We start from the raw sequence: 6,000 nt of genomic DNA, 5'->3' as shown, positions 1-6,000 counted from the left end.
TGGATGTAGAACAGGTCTATCTGTGATGGAGTTCTAGATCTCTGCTGCCCACCAGTGCTCCCAGCTAGAGAAGGTGGCAACACTTGCAGGGAGTAAGGAAATACTTAAAACATCCTGAATCCTCATTTCTGCCAGGTACACAACCAAGTAAGTCAAATTATTTTGGCAAATTATTTTGGCAACAGAAACCTCCTTTCACACAGTGTGGTGAAACCCTAACAGAACCTTGTGTGGGACCAGGAGTTTATTCTCCTGTTTATCATTCCATTCTTCAGCCAATGGCTTGGACTCATAATTGCACTTCTACGTAACCCATTTGGATTCATTTGTCAAACACCATTTTGAGGCACCCTGTGTCAAATGCTTTGCTAAGTTCTGGATGCTTGAATTCACTTCCTTCCCTTCTTCCACTACATTAGAATTTAATTCAAAAAAAAAGTAATCATTTTTTGCTTGGCATGATTTGTTCTTTACATACCCATGTAAGCTATGCTGGTTTTTAAATTAAATACAACTGTGAACCTCACATAACCTCAAATATTTTCTCTGAGGAAGCGTGACATTTCAGTCAACAGTGTTTGTCTTGAGAGTAAAAATACTTTACATCCTGAAAGACCCTCAATGTTATTTCTACGTTGGGGCTTTCCTGGTGCATTTCTATCACACAGCCCATTTTTTTAGGCCAAAAAGCAAATGGCACATGATTATTACATACTTTTAATATAGTTCTAGGTTTTTACTGGGTATGGCCCAAATATATACACAGGTCTATATAGGGTGAGATCAGGCTTTTTTATCATGAGTGAATATCTGTTTTTATTAAGTGAAATATGACATGTTGGTTCTATACATCTCTCCACAGGAGAAAATCTTTTAACTTCATATATATATATATATATATATATATTCATCCCACAGAATTTTCAGTTACTGGTAAGTGGACTTTAGGTGTTAGTATCTGAAGAGTTGCTTGGTCTATATCTGCATGGTCTATATCTACATGTTCTATACAGGCTGTCTGGTCAGGAGGAGGATGGGCACCATCAGGAGAGGATTTATTCCATCCTGACCCATCTGAGATAAATGGGATGGGGGCTTCCTGCAGCTGCCTTCTTTCTCCCTGGGAGATGAGGTACCCAGCTTCAACCAGGACCCAACTCCTCACAAGTAGAGAAGTTCTGCCTAAAGTTCTTCCCTAATAAAAAGAAGAGCAATGGTACCAATCATCTGAATTGCTCTTTGAATGCTGCCAAAGGTGAGGATGACATTTAGCACCACGATGCCTTTTGTTTGAAGTTATCTGCTGAAAATAGAATAATTAGAAATGGACTCACTTTGTTGTATCTGTGCAATGCATTAATTTTTCCAGGATCAAAATTCAGCACTTTTTTTTGTTTTGTCCTTAAGTTTAAACATTAGCAAACAACTTGCCACTGAAGACATTTTTTATGTGTAGTATCTCCAGCTTCTGTCAAAATCACATGCACTAAGCACCACCAGCAATCTCAACAATCCAAGGAATGAGAAAAAATCAACAATCCCACCCTACAACTCCCCTATCTTTATAGTGCAGAAGAACAGAATCACTATCACGTGGCAATGGAAAGCCTAGTAAATCATTTCATATATACCAGTTGATATTTATTTATAATCATAATTCCTGGGAGCACATTCCTGCAATCAAGAGACAGGGATGCACAGCATGAAAAAACATTTAGCACAGAGCAGACTGCATGAATAATTGACTGTCAAAGTGGCTTATTAAAGGGAAACTACAGTTTTACAAGACAATTCCTGTATCTGCTTGTCTGATCTACAGACAGATAGCTTTATAAATACAAAGAGTTCAAGACAAAAATCTTTCTTACTCTGAGGTTGAATTCAAAGTTCAGTTTTAAAGCATTAAAAGAACCATCCAAATGTGACAAATTTGATACATGCATAAGCACAGACCTTTCTAAATTGGAAAGTTAAGCCTTTTCATTTGAAGGTAGTGGCAGGGAGGGGAAGGGGATGGCAGTGTGGCTATGGAAACCATCCTGCCTTAGCACAAGTACCTGGTGATGTCATCTCTGATGTGCCCTTGGAAACCTAAGAGCAGATGTAGCTGGTGTGAGAGCTCAACCAGGGAAGCCTGTGGAGCAGGCTGCTGCCTTCCAGCTGGACCCACCAGCTGGCATTTACTGGGAGGACTGGAGCCTTGGCAAACAACATCTTCCCTCTAAATGCTTTTCCAGGTTGGACACCTCCAACCAGCACCTTGTGTCCCAGTTCCCCCCGTGGTTCCACCTGCTGGTGGAGGCTTTGCAGGGGGCAGGGTGGGTGCTCCTTGCTGCTCCAGGAGGGATTGACTCGGGATAACTGGCACCTCTGCAGGGACAGGAAGCTGGGGTTCCTGGAAGGACTCGTTCTGTTTTATTCATCTCATTAATGGGTTTCACTTCCTCCTCTCTGACTGGCACAGAGGTTCTTAGAGAGCAGGGAGGTTGAAGCTGAAAAGAATTTCATTTAAAATAAAGGTGGGAGGAAGATTTTTTAGGAAAACTCCCTTAAAAATAAAACCCCAAACACACTGCAATTAAAAAAAAGGTGTTGGAAATGAATCTGCAGCCTGTGGATGTAGCTCAGCTTTATATACCTATTTCAGCTTTTATAAAGTGTCTGAGCATTCTTCTTATGCCTTTGAGGTGATTCAAAGGAGCACATCCTGAAAACAGAAGAAAATAATACTTCATTATTAAAGTGCAGTCAAAAATAAATGGGAACAGAACACGATGGGCCTGAGGAGCAGCACCTGCAGCATTGTTCCAACCCGTAACATTGTGTCAGGCCAGGTTTAATGCTTCTGATGGAGAGATCTAAAGCCTGAAACCTGTTCACTCCAAAGCTGGCTTACAGCTGAAGCCCCCCCAGATCAGCGTGGGGCTTCCCACTGGCTTCAGAGAGCTTGGACCGAGGCCAGGGGAAGGAGAACAAAGGCAGCAGCTTTAAAAATGCTGCTCAGAAATTTCTTACCCTTGCTTCTAACCACCACTGCTGAGACTCTAAGCCATGCCATGGGCTCTGCCTGGATGCTGAGACTGTCACAGCAACCCTGGCTCTGACAATGGCCACAAATTGTATTTTCCACTGCAAAAGACAGAGTCATTTTATGTATAGTAACATCAGATGGAAACATCTCACAGCCACTGAACTAAAGCTGTGCCCCTTTCCAAGTAATACACTTGATAATGTTTCACTTGAAAAAAAAAACAACAAAAAATCACAAACCTAATAACTTTTTTTATAACAAGCTGAGAGAACTTATAGCTAACAGTTCTCCCTGAGAACAGCCAGACTCCTGGAATATATGGTTTGGTTCAGAAAAATTATTATCCATTCTGAATATTATAAAACTGATATAGTTTCCAGAAAAGGTTGTAAACAAATTATTGGGACCTTCTGTTCCAGGAAATACATTAAAAACAAAGAAAGTTAAAAAAAAAATGTAGTTGGCCAGTGAGAAAACTGTCTAGACAAAGCTTCCATTATATGATTTAACAATCCCCTGCAAATGCTGTTAAAGATAAAATTGGTTTCCTGTCCTGAATATGAATATTTTTATTGCAGTTTATGGAAATATATGTATTTTATAGATACACATACATATTTATACACAGATAGATGACAAACATTCAAAGTGATCTGGAATATGGTTCATTTCATCAATATTTCTCTCTGTACCAAATAAGTAAATCACCAGTTTTTAGGCAGAGGCTTTTGATGAGGGGGAAGGTTTCCTCCTTTTCAGACAAGGATGTCTGCATTTCCATTTCACCCACTGTCTGTGCACGTTTGGGAGCAGTCACTATGGGTGACACAAACAGCTTAGGATGCTGGAGTGAGGAGTGAGGAACAGCACTCACAACTTTCTGTTTCCAAACAACTCCACATAAATGGTTTGCAAAGGGAAGTTTCAGCACAGGCAGAGCAAGCTGAGGAATACAGAAACCAGCTTCATTGTACTTGACTCAGCTCAGTGCAGCATCCTCATGAAAATAAAAAAAGTGCCTTTTTCCAGTGTGATAGGAGAGAATTTTGAGATATTTTTCTAAGCCAGACAAAAGGGAGGCACTGAGAATGAGATCAGTTCTTTTTCCTAGGAGTAGCAAGGCACTGTTTAATGTTTGGCATCCAGCTGCTGCATAATTGCAAAACAGCTCCATTTTCAAGGTGGAGAACCTGCCTCCCACTTGGGATCCATGCAAAATGTAGGTAGTCTCTGTCTTCACTCTTCCAGGATCCTGGATCTTATATGTTCAGGAAAAGAATGCAACTTGTTTCAGGAAGGAATACTTATGCCCAAGGAAGTTCAAAATCATTGTGGGGAACCTGGTCACAGACTATTTTCTATTCATCAGTTAACATTTACTGCTAATAAGGCAAAAGGAGACTAGATCAGGATTACCAAAAATTTGTGTGGTAACACAGATAAGAACAAAAATCAAAGTTAAAGTAGCCTGGGTTAGTAACCACGTGGGGTTTATTTAGACAGAGTAGCTTAAAAAATTTTCTGATTGTGCCAAAATAAGGGAAAAAAAAAAAAGACTGGCATCTATAGAAGATCAAAAGCAAGTGGTTGAGTTCTTGGCTTGCTCTGTGTTCCCAGGTTAATAAACTATATCTTATTTTGGAGAAGCTGTTTTGAGCTATTGAAACCAATTTTGAGGTACAAGGTTCAATTGAAATGTTTGTGGGTTTTTTCCAAATAGAGCTGGACCTGTCAGAGGACGTGGCTGGAAAGTGTGGAGCTACCACCCCATCCTCTACTCTGAGAGTGGTAGAGCTGTGGACCTTTTATGTCTTTTAGGGGACATGGTTTAGTGGGGATATGGCAGTGCAGCTTAATGGTTGGACTTGATGATCTTAAAGGTCTTTTCCAACCTAAACAATTCTGTCATGCCAGGTTTTTACCTGCTGTACTTCTATCCCAAGCCAGGGGAAGGACCAGAAGCTGTTATTTTATGGTACATCTGAGCAAGGCTTTTAAAAGGCTGCTCAGAAAACCAGCCCTGCCACCCGTGCAGTGTGGTGGGAAAGCTGCCAGCTCGTCTGGGGATAAATACCTTTAGCAACCTGGTTTTGGAGGCAAGGCAGCAGTCAGACAGGGGCAGAGATAACAGGTACCACTTGTCCCTGCAGCAGGACTCTCTGTGCTGCACAGTTCCGAGGGTGCTTGGCAGGAGCTGCTGCCACTGGGTTTGCCCACAGGTGCTATGGATCCAGCCAGTGCTGAAAGCCACATCAGCTTCTTCCACTACACGCAGTCTCCTGGGCATCCTCCCATCCCTTTCTAACTTGTTCATGCAAGGGCTCAAATGGCTATAGAATCTCAGTTAAAAATTGATAGGTTGTTGTTGTTGATGATGTTTTTTCCTTTACAAATTGACAGGCCTCTGTGAATCCTGCCTGGCCCTTTGTTACTGCAAAAATCGTTTTCATCGTTGCTTCAAATACTTCAGATTTCAGTAACTAGTTTCTCAGGCCTCCTAACAGGTGCTAGTACATCATGTTCTTTCATTGTCGTTTCTCACTGTCATCTCATACTGTTCATCAAAAGATGAGAGGGAACATTGTCTGCAGCCCGAGGAAATCGTGGCACCCAACCCTGCCCCAGCTAATGTGGCACTTTTGGCCCAAGGAAAATCACATAATCAAGAGGTGACAGAAGTGGCCTGGTCGTCTGAGTCTCTCCATTTTTGAATGCCTGTCACATTTTAAAAAGCTGGCCTGAGCTCAGCTGCCTCTTGTTGGAAATGGTGAGAAGGACACCTCTCTGTCTCACAAGAGAGAGTTAATATTTGTTCAGCCCTTTCAAACCATGAAGTGCTGCATAAGTGCTAAGTGTTAGTAACAGGAATAATGTCTGTTTTCATCTCCAGCTTGTACTCTTCTATCTGATCGTTATCTAGCTAATAATAAATAATGATTTTACCAGAATATAGTCCCAGGAAATATCTT

This window comes from Apus apus, chromosome 4, assembly GCF_020740795.1.
Source record: "Apus apus isolate bApuApu2 chromosome 4, bApuApu2.pri.cur, whole genome shotgun sequence".
NCBI lineage: Eukaryota > Metazoa > Chordata > Aves > Apodiformes > Apodidae > Apus > Apus apus.
Note: the sequence above shows the minus strand (reverse complement) of the source record.